Below are 14,167 nucleotides of genomic sequence, written 5' to 3'. Positions count from 1 at the left end.
CAGTGGTAAGATGTGCTGTAGGTGTGACAGAAGAGTTCAAGGTGGAGGTGGGTCTGCATCAAGAATCAGCTCTGAGCCCCTTTTTGTTTGCTATGGTGATGGACAGGATGACAGATGAGGTAAGACAGGAGTCTCCATTGACTATAATGTCTGTAGATGACATTGTGCTTTGTAGTGAGAGCAGGGAACAAGTGGAGGAAAATTTGGAGAGGTGGAGGTATGCTCTGGAAAGCAGAATGAAGGTTAGCCGTAGCAAGACGGAATACATGTGTGTGAATGAGAGGGACCCAAGAAGAATGGTAAGGCTACAGGGAGCAGAGGTAATAAAGGTGCAGGACTTTAAGTACTTAGGGTCAACGGTCCAGAGCAACGGAGAGTGTGGAAAGGAGGTGAAGAGGCGAGTACAGGCAGGTTGGAATGGGTGGAGAAAAGTTTCAGGCGTGTTGTGGGATAAAAGAGTATCAGCGAGAATGAGAGGAAAGGTGCACAGGACAGTGGTGAGACCAGCAATGCTCTACGGCTTAGAGACAGTGTCACTAAAGAAGTGGATAGGGTTAGATGGAGGCAGATGATTCGCTGTGGCGACCCCTGAAAGGGAACAGCCGAAAGACAAAAAAGATTATTTTCATTCCTGGAGAAGAGAAGCCATGCTTTTTCATTTTGTTTATTTGGGATTCTTGTTTTGATCTTTTTGTTAGTTCTTATGGTTCTGTGTTTCAGTTGACTGTTTTAGTTCTGTTTATTTCCCATATTAACTATAATCAAGTCTCACTTGTTAAGTTTAGAAATTCAATTCAATTCAATTTTATTTATATAACGCTTTTAACAATGGTCATTGTCTCAAAGCAGCTTCACAAAAGAAAAAAAATTAAAGAATTTTTTTTTTTTTTTTAGAAAAGAAAAGAAAAGAAAATATTTGGAAGTGTGTATGTGTGAGAAAAATGTGTCTAGATAATAATGAAATGAATGAATGATGAATGAAATGTCTCTGATGAGCAAGCCAAGGGTGACGGCGACGGTGGCAAGGAAAAACTCCCTGAGATGGCAATAGGAAGAAACCTTGAGAGGAACCAGACTCAACAGGGAACCCATCCTCATCTGGGTGATAACAGATAGAAATAACATCAAGTATGTTGTGCAGGTGAAAGTTCAATATAACAGAAGTTGTGTAGATTCAGTTCAGAAGTAGGTGCAGAGGGCAGATGGGGTCAGGATCACTGGAAGCACAGGAGCAGGATGTGTAGCTCCAGCCATCATAAAGCAGAATCTAGCTGGAGCAGGTCCTTCTCAAGATGCCTTAGAAACCTCGCAGGGTTGGCCTTTGTCTACTGAAGCTGGCACAATCTCCAGATGCCTTAGGATGGGTAGAAAAATACAGAAAAGATGGAGAGAATTAGCGTAGTTGCCATTCAGGATAGGTGTACTGGAGTATGAGGTTATGGGATGAGTTACGCGTATGCCAGATTAAAGAGATGCGTCTTGAGCCTACTTTTAAATTGGGAGACCGTGTCTGCTCCCCGAACAGTGTCTGGAAGGCTATTCCAAAGCTTTGGAGCCAAATATGAAAATGCCCTGCCCCCTTTTGTAGATTTTAAAATTCTGGGAATTACCAGAAGTCCGGAGTTTTGTGATCTTAAGGGACGTGGTGGATTATAGCGTAACAAAAGACTGGTTAGGTATGAGGGAGCTAAACCATTTAAAGCCTTGTATGTAAGTAGTACTTTTTTGTAATTAATTCTAAATTGAACAGGTAGCCAGTGCAGGGATGATAATATTGGTGTTATATGATTATATTTTCTGGATCTAGTGAGAACCCTGGCGGCTGCATTTTGGACTAACTGTAGCTTGTTTATTGAGGATGCAGGACAACCACCTAGTAATGCATTACAATAGTCCAGTCTGGAGGTCATGAATGCATGAACTAGCTTTTCTGCATCAGATACGGATAGGATACTCCTAAGTTTGGCAATATTTCTAAGATGGAAAAAGGCTGTTTTTGTGATATTGGAAATATGATTTTCAAAAGACAAGTTACTGTCTAATATCACGCCCAGGTCTTTTACTGTTAAGCTAGTAGTAACAGTACATCCTTCTAAACGCAGGCTGAATTGTGAAAGCTGTTGTGTGCTGGTTTTTGGGCCGATGAGCAATATCTCTGTCTTATCTGAATTTAGTAAAAGAAAGTTATTGGTCATCCAATCTTTTATGTCCTGAACACACTCTGTTAATCTAGACAACTTGGGTATTTCATCTGGTTTTGTTGAGATGTATAATTGGGTATCATCAGCATAACAATGGAAACTAATCCCATGCCTTCTAATGATGTTTCCCAAGGGAAGCATGTAAATTGAGAACAGGAGAGGTCCTAAAACTGACCCTTGTGGGACCCCATATTTCACTGGCATTACATCAGACGGTACTCCATTTAGATCTACAAAATGGTATCGATCAGACAGGTATGATCTAAACCATTTTAATGCCTGTCCCTGAATACCTATATGATTTTGTAGGCGATCTATGAGAATATTATGATCTATGGTGTCGAATGCAGCACTTAGATCAAGTAAGACTAGTATTGAGATGCAGCCTTGGTCTGAAGCTAAAAACAAGTCGTTTGCAATCTTAACTAGTGCAGTTTCTGTACTATGATGGGGCCTGAAACCTGACTGAAATTCTTCTAGGATGTTGTTTTCCTGCAAGAATGTGCATATTTGAGCTGATACTACTTTTTCTAATATTTTTGATATGAACGGAAGGTTTGAAATCGGTCTATAATTTGTTATTTCAACTCATCCTAAAACATAAACTAGGTACAGGGAGTTCAGGGTGGGCCTTAGCACCGCATGGAGATCAACATGACGGCCCCTACAGCACTGATTAGATGGCTTCTGGAGCCCTAGCCATGCTCTGGCTCAAATCCCAAGCCGAGTACAGTCACTGGCACGAGCCCTTGCCCCTAGCAAGTCCAATTTCACGCCTCTGTCAGCTTCTGTCCCAGCGCCCGTGCTAGGGTGTGACCGGACTCATTCTCAGTTCCATGGTCAGTTGTGGACAAATGAGAATTAACAAGTGAATTCAAAAGTTATGGCTTCTCAATCAGCCAGGGGAATTTCAGACAGGAATCCCAACTGGAGTTTCATTCTCCATCAGCAGGTCTGATCTCAACCTTCATCAGAACTTTATATTAATCATCAGTGTATTCTCATTATGTGTGTAAGGTCAATTAAACGTCATTGATTATATCTTTTCTTGTTATATATTCTTGTTTCTGTAGGATTTTGATGAGTCGTATGTACAGATCGGCTCAGGTCAGCTTTAGTCCTGGTCTACCCTGAATTCTTTGCAGCGGGGTGTTGGCTCGGTAGTGACTTTACGCTGCAATCACTCGCTGGTGTTTGATGGATCTGTAAAACGCTTCGGTCCTCTGCTGCAGCAAATTCGACTGTCAGATATCAGGAGCTCCTACAACATGTTTAACTTCAGGCTGGACTTTCAGATCACATCCACGTTGTCACTGTCAGGTCAGAGCATCACATCATCAGTACTCTGTGTGTAATCATCACTATACTTATACCAGAGCATTACATCATCAGTACTCTACGTGTAATTATCACTATACTCACTTAATTAACACCGCCAGGTCAGAGCATTACATCAACAGTACTCCGACTGTAATCATGACTATACTCACATCATTAAACCGCTAGGTCAGAGCATTACATAATCAGTACTCCGACTGTAATCACCACTATACTCACATCAGAGCATTACATCATCAGTACTCTATGTGTAATCATCACTATACTCACATCATTAACACCGCCAGGTCAGAGCATTACATCAACAGTACTCCGACTGTAATCACCACTATACTCACATCATTAACACCGTCAGGTCAGAGCATTACATCAACAGTACTCCCACTGTAATCATCACTATTCTCACATCATTAACACCGCCAGGTCAGACCATTACATCAACAGTACTCGGACTGTAATCATCACTATACTCAAGTCCCCATTGACTCGGACCCAACATCTCCGTACAATCCCCGCACACTAATTAGATCCGTTAAGGAAACCTTACAGAGATGTCGGGTCTTCTGAAGTCACCCAGCTTCTCGGTCTGGAGACGGATCTCGGCTTATCTGGCCCAAATTTCGCAGGGCTGCTCAGTAGAAAGGCCCGGACCCAAGACCACTGGCCCCGGCCCTCTAGCCCCAACGCCCGGGGAGATATGCCCGAAAAGGCTCGGGAGATTTCCGGCCGCTAGCGGGCGCCCTGGGAGCCCTGCCCCAACTCCCTAGCCATAAACGCCCGGGGAGATACGCCTGTTTAACCCGGGGAGATACGCCTGTTTAACCCCTAGGCACTCCCCTCGGCCACTTTCAGCGTCCCCCAGCTGCCCATGGGGCTTCTGGGAGCTAGGGCAGGGTCCCCGACTTCGAACAGCCGTATCTCGGGCACCGTTGTTCGGATCGGCTCCAAATTTTGCACGGGTGTTCAGGGGAAGGCCCTGGACCAGACGCCATCGGCATGACAGAGATGTTGGGTTTTTTACTGAGATGTTGGGTCCGACCCAGTATTAAATGTAGTTGACACTCCAAACTTCACCAGGAGCCTCAGGGAGGACATGGCATCTAGAATCCTGAATCCGACATCTCAATGCGAGACCCTTCAGTGTAAATAACTCTTGGATTTGCCACGAGAATAGAGTTGAGACTCCAAATTTAACCAGAAGGCTCCCGGAGGCCATGGCATCTAGAATCCTGAATCCCACACTGGTAGCACCTTCCCGAACCCAGTTCTTTTCTGGGGCCGCGTAGGGGCCCGAAACCACCTGAGCTCACTTCGGCATCTGCCACAGACCACAGTAAACCTATTATATTGCCATTATAAAGCTTTTTTATTTTTTAAGATAAAATTTGAGCATCAGGTCACCGGGGGCCCCCGCTCATTTGAGACCAGGATCTCAGTACAGCAATGTTGATGGGACCGACTTCTCCTTTTGAGATCCTTCAGTGTAAATAACTCTTGGATTTGCCACAGGAATGAAGTTGAGACTCCAAATTTAACCAGAAGGCTCCCAGAGGCTATGGCATCTAAAATCCTGAATCCTACACCGGTAGCACCTTCACGAAGCCGGTTCTTTTCTGGGGCCGCGTAGGGGCCTGAAACCACCTGAGCTCACTTCGGCATCTGCCACAGACCACAATAAACCTATTATATTGCCATTGTAAATCATTTTTGTTTTTAGGGCTGGGGGAGCCATGTCTGTCTCCCTGGGCCATTACAACATTTGTGGCTAAGCATGGATTACTCGGACGAACTAAGTTTCGCATTTTGGTAAAAATCCTAGCGTCCCTCCACCGATGGCAAGCTATCATTTGAGACCATCATCTCAGTACAGCAATGTTGATGGGACTGACTTCTCCTTTTGAGACCCTTCAGTGTAAATAACTCTTTGATTTACCACGAGAATGGAGTTGAGGCTCCTGGAGGCCATGGCATCTAGAATCCTGAATCCTACACCCGTAGCACCTTCCCGAAGCCGGTTCTTTTCTGGGGCCTCGTAGGGGCCCGAATGCACCTGAGCTCACTTCAGCATGTGCCACAGACCACAGTAAACCTATTATATTGCCATTATAAAGCTATTTAATTTTTTAAGATAAAATTTGAGCATCAGGTCACCTGCTCATTTGAGACCAGAATTTTAGTGCAGCAATGTTAATCAGACCGACTTCTCAATGCGAGACCAATCAGTGTAAAAAAATATTGGATTTTTCCAAAGAATTGAATAGAGTCCCTAAATTGAACCAGGAGGTTCCCCAAGCCAGTTCACAATTGGCTCACTTCGGCATCTACCACAGACCACAGTAAACCTATTATATTGCTATTGTAAATCTTCTTTGTTTCTTGAGTCCTGGGAGCCATGTCTGTCTCTCGGGGTCATCACAACCTTTGTGGCTAAGCATGGACTACTTGGGCAGCCTAAATTTTACCTTTTGATAAAATTTGAGCGCCCCTCCACCGATGGCGACCTCTCATCGGAGACCATTGTTTCAGTACAGCAATCTTAATCGGACCGACTTCTCCTTTTGAGACCCTTCAGTGTAAAAAACTCTTGGATTTGCTACGAGAATGGTCTGGAGACTCCAAATTTAACCAGGAGGCTCACGGAGACCATGGCATCTAGAATTCTGAATCTTAAACTCGTAGCCCCTTCCTGAAGCAAGTACCCTTTAATATTCAGCACTGTAAATTTCAGATTTGACGAGGTTGCCATGCACATTAGACTAAAGGTGTTCGGTAGGGATTATGCACTACATATGTGAATACATTGTACACTATTATCGAAGGCCTGTACAACAGGGTCAAAGGTTAATCCTGCACTGTTTCATGAATCATCATTTAGCATTTGCACCTACGGGTGCTTTTTAACATGCTGTAGATCATGGTAAAGCAGACTTTTTCGGAAAGAGCAGAATCTATTATGTCATATGCTTTTAGGCCAACAAATCTGGTTAAGAGCTCAAATGTGCATTAGACGTGAGGCCAATTTCGGAGGAACAGAATGTCTCACTAACTTGTGTTATACCAAGATGTAAAGGTGGCATTCTAAGCTTTCATTTGTGCTCAGAATAATCTGTATATCTTTTAAAGAATTTGATTAGGACGCTTATGAATATGTGCGTTTTTATGCTGCTTTTAGGCCAATGAATCTGGTTCAGAGCTCAAATGTGCATTGGACGTTCTGGCCTATTTCGGAGGAAGAGAATGTCTGACTAACTTGTGTTAAACCAAGCTGTAAAGGTGGCATTCTAAGCTTTCATTTGTGCTCTAAATGATTTATGTATTTGAAAAAAATTTGATTGGGATGCTTATGAATGCGTGCATTTTTACGCTGCTTTTAGGCCAATAAATCTGGTTAAGAGCTCAAATGTGCATTGGACGTTCAGGCCTATTTCGGAGGAACAGAATGTCTGACTAACTTGTGTTATGCCAAGATGTAAAGGTGGCATTCTAAGCGTACATTTGGGTTCTAAATGAATCATATATCTTTTAAGAAATTTGATTGGGACGCTTATAAACATGTGCATTTTTATGCTGCTTTTAGGCCAATAAATCTGGTTCAGAGCTCAAATGTGCATTGGACGTTCAGGCCTATTTTGGAGGAACAGAATGTCTGACTAACTTGTGTTATACCAAGATGTAAAGGTGGCATTCTAAGCCTTTTAGTTCTGCTCTAAATGATTAATGTATTTTTTGAAGAATTTGATTAGGATGCTTATGAATACGTGCATTATTATGCTGCTTTTAGGCCAATAAATCTGGTTCAGAGCTCAATTGTGCATTAGACTTTCAGGGCTATTTTGGGGAAGAGAATGTCTCACTAACTTGTGTTATACCAAGATGTAAAGGTGGCATTCTAAGCTTTCAGTTGAGCTCTAAATTCAATTCAATTCAATTAAAATTTTGTCACATACACAGTCATACACAGTACGATATGCAGTGAAATGCTTAGACAACTGCTCGTGACCTAAAAATAAAAGAATATGAATAGGAAATAAATATGAAAATTAAAAAAAAGGGTAAGTTTAACTAGGGAAGAATAAAATAAAAATATACAAATAAAAGTTAAAAATAAAATATCTGTACACAAAAATACACAATATAGAAAATATATGGAGAATATATAAAAAAAATGTAAAACAATAAGAGCAGCCGAATAAATGGTAATAAAAGAATGGTTATGTCCATGGTTGTGCAATCCACATATTAAAAGTGACTTGTGCAGTGCAAATATGCTTAAAGTGATTTGTGCTGGAGTGATTTGATGTGATTTGATTTGATGACCACGAAGTGTAGTTGTGCAGTGGCCAATAGTGTAAACAAATGTCCAGAATGTCCAGTGTGTGTGTAAAAACCATATGTGTGGGTCAGTACTGTGTGGTGGTGTGATTGTGATTGAGAGACTGTATTGCCTGCGGGAAGAAGCTCCTCCTCAGTCTCTCTGTGTTGGCCTTCAGGGAGCGGAATCGCTTTCCTGACCTCAACAGAAAGAACAGTCCATTGTTGGGATGGCTGTGGTCCTTCACTATCTTCCTGGCCTTAGTCCAGAACCGCCTGCTGTAGATTGAGTGCAGGTCAGGGAGCTTTGTGCGGATGGTGCGCTCAGCTGATCGCACAACCCTCTGTAGAGCTCGTCTGTCCTGCATAGTGCTGTTACCGAACCAGGTTGAGATGTTTCCCGTCAGGATGCTCTCTATGGTGCAGAAGTAAAAGTTCCTGAGCACCTTGGAGGGCAGTCGGAAGTCTCTCAAGCGTCTGAGGTGGTAGAGACGCTGTCTGGCCTTTTTCACCATGGTGTTGATGTGACAGGACCATGACAGGTCCTGCGTGATGTGAACACCGAGGTATTTGAAGTTCCCTTTCAAAGGCTACACTCGATGCTGCGTGAAAATGCTATGGGAACATCTTGTCATGTTGCCGGTTGTGAAGCATGTGTGTACCAAACACGGACAATTTTTTGGCTTTTATAACCTCGGTCAGGTGACGTCATCTGATAGGATGCACCTGCAGGTTATAAATAGGAGTGAACCGGAAACATTCCTCAGATTCTTGTCTTCACCTAGTTGTGAGCGTGTGTGTCTAACCAGCAAAAATAAGTGTTTAACTCACCGATAATGGCAGAGTTTAAACGAGATGTCCCTCCGTGTGTATAATCCATATCGGAGGGCGATCTCTACACTTTACTGCTTCGATTAAGTGCTACGCGCGCGCCTCGCATTCCAAGCCGCCGCGCATTCCTGGGGCTTAAACTCGTGCATGCGGCATTGCAGTGAGAGACGGATTTAAAACTCCTTTGTTTTAATCCAATCCCTCTGTCCGCTCTCAAGCGCGCGCTGCGCTTCTTGTGAATGGGCAAGGATAAACATCCTCTCTTGCTTCCGCGGAGATGATAATAGCCTCTAAGCACTTAAAAATAAATTAATTAAAATAAATAAATAAAAACATAGACGGCAGGTTCTGTCGGGTGGCCGAGGGCGGAGCCTCAACGACGCTCTCTCCCCTTTTCTTAGCAATCTCCATATGAGTTAACCCTTTCATGGAGTAAGCTGTATTCATCCCGTGTTTTCCTGCCATCAACTTATTTATTTATTTAAATATAATTGAGGTAGGAACGCGGAGTTATATGATGACACCCAGATAGAAGAGACGCTTCCAGGCTATCTCTCTTCTGGGACATCATCCTTCCTGAAAAGCTATTACTTCCTTTCAAGCTGTGTAGACTTTTTATCTTCCCTGGAGGGAAAAGCTTTTCAGGCAGCAGGTCAGGTTGGCGCATTGCACACCATGGCGGTTTTGCACGCCTACCAGGCTGACCTGCTGAGAGACTTGAGTACTGGATTTGTCTCTTCGTGCAACAAAGCAGACGGCTTGTGCTATTGGCCGTTTTATGGCTGCTATGGTCTCCGCGGAGAGGCACTTGTGGTTGAATCTCAGGGTCATTAAGGAGAAGGATCGTGTATTCCTCCTCGATGCCCCATCTCGCCTCCCGGCCTACTTGGCGATGTCGTTAACTCTGTCGCCACTAGGTTCATGAGGCGAAGTTATATAACAAGCCTTCGGGAAATTCCTTCCCCGCCTTGCTCAAGAGTCGGGACTGTCGGCCACCCAGTCTCGACCGGGTCTGACTGTTGTGAGGCATGAAACACACTAGGAGAGTGTTTTTGAGCTGGGCACCCCCTTGCAAGATTGGGGTGCATCACGAAATCCGCCTCAAAAGAGGTTAGACTGGCATATTGTCTTCACAAAGAAGCCCTGAGGTTCATGTGCCCAGGACCGTGGGGGGTGGCACCCCAATGGGGAGAGGCATGCAGAATTTCTTTTAAAGAATGAAGTGTTCTCCCTGGCACCCCCAGGAGGTTGGTGTTCTTGCTCCGCCACCACTGGTGTTTCGGGCAACTCCAGTCTCCAATAAAATGTTAGTTCTTCGGGTTTTTCCTGCCGTGTTTCAGGATGCCGAACATCTAACATCCCCCCCGTTTAACCAAGCTGCTGAGCTTTGCCCCTTTCTGAGAAACTGGCAGCGTGGAAGCTACTGCCAACTATATCTCCTTGGGTACTAAGCACTGTACAGAGAAACTACAGGATTCAGTTCTCACATCACCCTCCGCGTTTCAATGGCGTGGTCTCCACTTCCATGAAACCGGAAAGTGCAAGAGGAACGGGGGGCTGCGTCCAATTTTTTAGATGATAGATTTTGCGGGCTTTACCGCTATCTAAAAATAAATCAATGGAAACATTGCCACAACACAGGAGGTTCCTGAGGTTCGCTTTCGGGGGCGAAGCTTACCAGTATCGGGTCCTTCCATTTGGTCTAGCTTTTTCACCCGCACATACACAAAATACATGGATGTAGTTCTGGCTCTTACGACTCCAGAGCATCCGTATTGAATTACATGACTGGCTGGCCCAGTCTCAGTAGCTAGCGCTTCGACATCAGCATGTCGTTCTAGCTAATCTTTGTTTCCTAGGATTGAGATCCAATGCCATGAAAGCATGCTCTTTCCTGTTTAGAGGACAACATTTTTGGGTGTCACATGGAATTTGAGCGTAAGCGGGCACAGCTGTCTCCCGCTCGTGTCGAATCCATTCTCAACACCGTCAAGGAAATCAAGCTAGACCAGAAAGTGACCATCACTTTCAGAGATCTTAGCTCTCATGGCAGCTGTATCCACGGTGACACCTTTGGACCTTCTGCACATGAGAGAATTTCAGTTGTGGCTAAAAACCAGGGGATTTTACTCCAGGGCCAATCCCCAATAAGGGCTACGCGCCAGGTGCTTCGTACCCTTCCTATGTGGTTCAGACCCCGGTTTCTGACTCTGGGCCCCACTCTAAGTTTGTCTTGTCGTCGCAGATGCTAACGACAGACGCTTCCCTCATGGGCTGGGGTGCGGTCTTAAATGACCGTCCAGCCCAAGGGAGCTGGAGAGGCCATCTTTTTGCGCGGCACATCAATTGCCTCAAAATCATGGCTCTATTTCAGGCCCTAAAGCACTTCCTCCAGCAGTTGAGACTACCATGTCCTAGTGCGGATGGACAACACTATGGCAGTCTCATATATTAATCGCCAGGGCGGACTGTGCCCGCGCCGCTAAATAGCTAGCGCACCAGATTCCTGTCCCTCAGGGAGATTTACATTCTGGGAAAATTTCATGTAGCGTAGGTGGACCTCTTTGTCTCGCAAGATCAGCAAATGTCCCCTTTACTACTCTCTGACTCTAAGTCAAGCTGGTCTTCCAGCCAGCGTAATTAAGACTATTTTAAGAACTAGGACTGCCTCCCCTCAAATAGAATGTATTTGAAAGTTGGTGCATGACGAAGCAGGTAGACCCAGTCCACTGCCGAATTGTTTCAGTGCTGGAGTTTCTGCAGAAAAAAAAAAAAATTGTCCTCTGGCTTGTGCCCCTTGTTGAACCACTAGAGTCAGCGCCTCAGGTTTCTGACCCTTAAGATGGTTTTTCTAAATGGTGTTACCTCTCTAAGAGGATCGGACAGCTATTGCCCTCTCCTATGAGGCGCGTGGGCTCACTTCGCCTCTAGGAATCAGGGCTCATTCAACCAGGGGAATCGCCTCATCAATTGCACTAGCAAGAGGTATTCCCTTGCAGCAAGTATGTGACGCGGAGGGTTGGTCCTCTCCGCACACATTTGCCAACATGCATCCTATTGTTTTGAAGCCTTCTGTCCTCCGCCTTTACAGCTTCGGAGCAGGAGAGACTTCACTTACTGTGTCCAGTACGTGCTCTTCAGATTTACGTCCACCGCATTAGCCAGTGGCATAACTCAGAGCAGCTTTTACATGTTTTGGAGCCGCAAGCTGCGTGAGAGATGCTATTGCCCTCTCCTATGAGGCGCGTGGGTTCACTTCGCCTCTAGGAATCAGGGTTCATTCAACCAGGGGAATCGGCTCATCAATTGCACTAGCAAGAGGTATTCCTTTGCAGCAAGTCTGTGATGCGGAGGGTTGGTCCTCTCCGCACACATTTGCCAATATGCATCCTATTGTTTTGAAGCCTTCTGTCCTCCGCCTTTACAGCTTCGGAGCAGGAGAGACTTCACTTACTGTGTCCAGTACGTGCTCTTCAGATTTACGTCCACCGCATTAGCCAGTGGCGTAAGTCAGAGCAGCTTTTACATGTTTTGAAGCCGCAAGCGGCGTGAGAGATGCTATTGCCCTCTCCTGTGAGGCGCGTGGGCTCACTTTGCCTCTAGGAATCAGGGTTCATTCAACCAGGGGAATCGCCTCATTAATTGCACTAGCAAGAGGTATTCCTTTGCAGCAAGTCTGTGATGTGGAGGGTTGGTCCTCTCCGCACACATTTTCCAATATGCATCCTATTGTTTTGAAGCCTTCTGTCCTCCGCCTTTACACCTTCGGAGCAGGAGAGACTTCACCGCATCAGCCAGTGGCGTAAGTCAGAGCAGCTTTTACATGGTCTGGGGCCGCAACGGGGGGTGGCCCCCACTACACTGGGCTATTGCCCTCTCCTATGAGGCGTGTGGGCTCACTTCGCCTCTAGGAATCAGGGCTCATTCAACCAAAGGGGTCGCCTCATCTATTGCACTAGCAAGAGGTATTCCCCTGCAGCAAGTGTGTGACACGGAGGGTTGTCCTCGGGTTACTTTGCTGTAACCCTGTTCCCTAAAAAGGCGGGAACGAGATGCTGCGTCCCAATGCCGCACTGCCTATGTGACCAGATGTCCGTTCAGACAAATCAATCTGAGGAATGTTTCCGGTTCACTCCTATTTATAACCTGCAGCTGCGTCCTATCAGATGACGTCACCTGACCGAGGTTATAAAAGCCAAAAATTTGGCGTGTTTGGTACACACATGCTTCACAACCGGCAACATGACAAGATGTTCCCATAGCGTTTTCACGCAGCATCTCGTTCCCGCCTTTTCAGGGAACAGGGTTACAGCAAAGTAACCTGAGACGCTGTCCACTCTCTCCACTGGGCTCTCGTTGATGACGGGGGTCTGGTAGTTCCTCTCCCGCTTGGTGCTGAAGACAACTACCAACTCCTTTGTCTTACTGACGTTTAGAAGGAGGTTGTTTCTCTGGCACCAGTTCTCCAGATTCCTAATCTTTTTCAGGTAGGCCGTCTCGTTGTTATCAGAGATCAGGCCCACCACGACGGTGTCGTCAGCAAACTTAATGACGGTGGTGGAGCTGGTAGTGGCCACACAGTCATATGTGTACAAAGAGTACAGCAGGGGGTCAGAACACAACCCTGGGGGGTTTCATTGCTGAGAGTGATAGAGGCTGAGACGTGTCCGCCCATCCTTACTGCCTGTGGTCTGCCAGTTAGGAAGTCCCAGGTGCTCCAGCTTGGTGATGAGTGTGGAGGGAATTATGGTATTAAATGCAGAGCTGAAGTTGATGAAGAGCATTTCTAACATAAATCCCCCTTCTAGTGTCCAAGTGAGTAAGTGATGTGTGGAGGAGATGTGAGATTGCATCGTCTGTGGAACGATTTGGATGGTAAGCGAACTATAGTGGGTCCAGTGTGTCGGGTAGAAATGATGAAGTCTCTGACCAGGCGTTCAAAGCACTTCATCACTACTGAGGTGAGGGCTACAGGGCGATAGTCATTGAGAGAAGCAGGATGTGGATTCTTCAGGACAGGAACAATGATGGACTCTTTGAAGCATGTGGGGATCACCGACTGAGATAAAGAGAGGTTGAATATCTCAGTGAACACAGGTGCTAGCTGGTCTGCGCAGGCTCTGAGGATACGGCCTGAGATGCCGTCTGGTCCTGCTGCTTTCCTGGTGTTCACTCTCTTGAAGGCTCTCCTCACGTCATGCTCGGTGATGATGAACGCGTTTCTGGTGCTGGCAGTGTCTTCCTGTCTGCAGCCGTGAGCGCCGCTAGCATTAGCATCGCTAGCGTCTTTAGCTGCAGCCTCGAAGCAAGCATAGAAAGTGTTCAGCTTGTCTGCCAGAGTCACGTCCGCGTTCGTCATACCGGTTGTTGGTGTTTTATAATCCGTTATTGTCCTTAATATCTGCCACAGGCTCCTAGAGTCACTCTGTTGGAGTTGGAGTTCCCGTTTCAGCCCTTGTTTGTATTTTGGCATGAGGAAGATGGCT

The sequence above is a fragment of the Clarias gariepinus genome, chromosome 23 (genome assembly GCF_024256425.1).
Source record: "Clarias gariepinus isolate MV-2021 ecotype Netherlands chromosome 23, CGAR_prim_01v2, whole genome shotgun sequence".
Lineage (NCBI taxonomy): Eukaryota > Metazoa > Chordata > Actinopteri > Siluriformes > Clariidae > Clarias > Clarias gariepinus.
Note: the sequence above shows the minus strand (reverse complement) of the source record.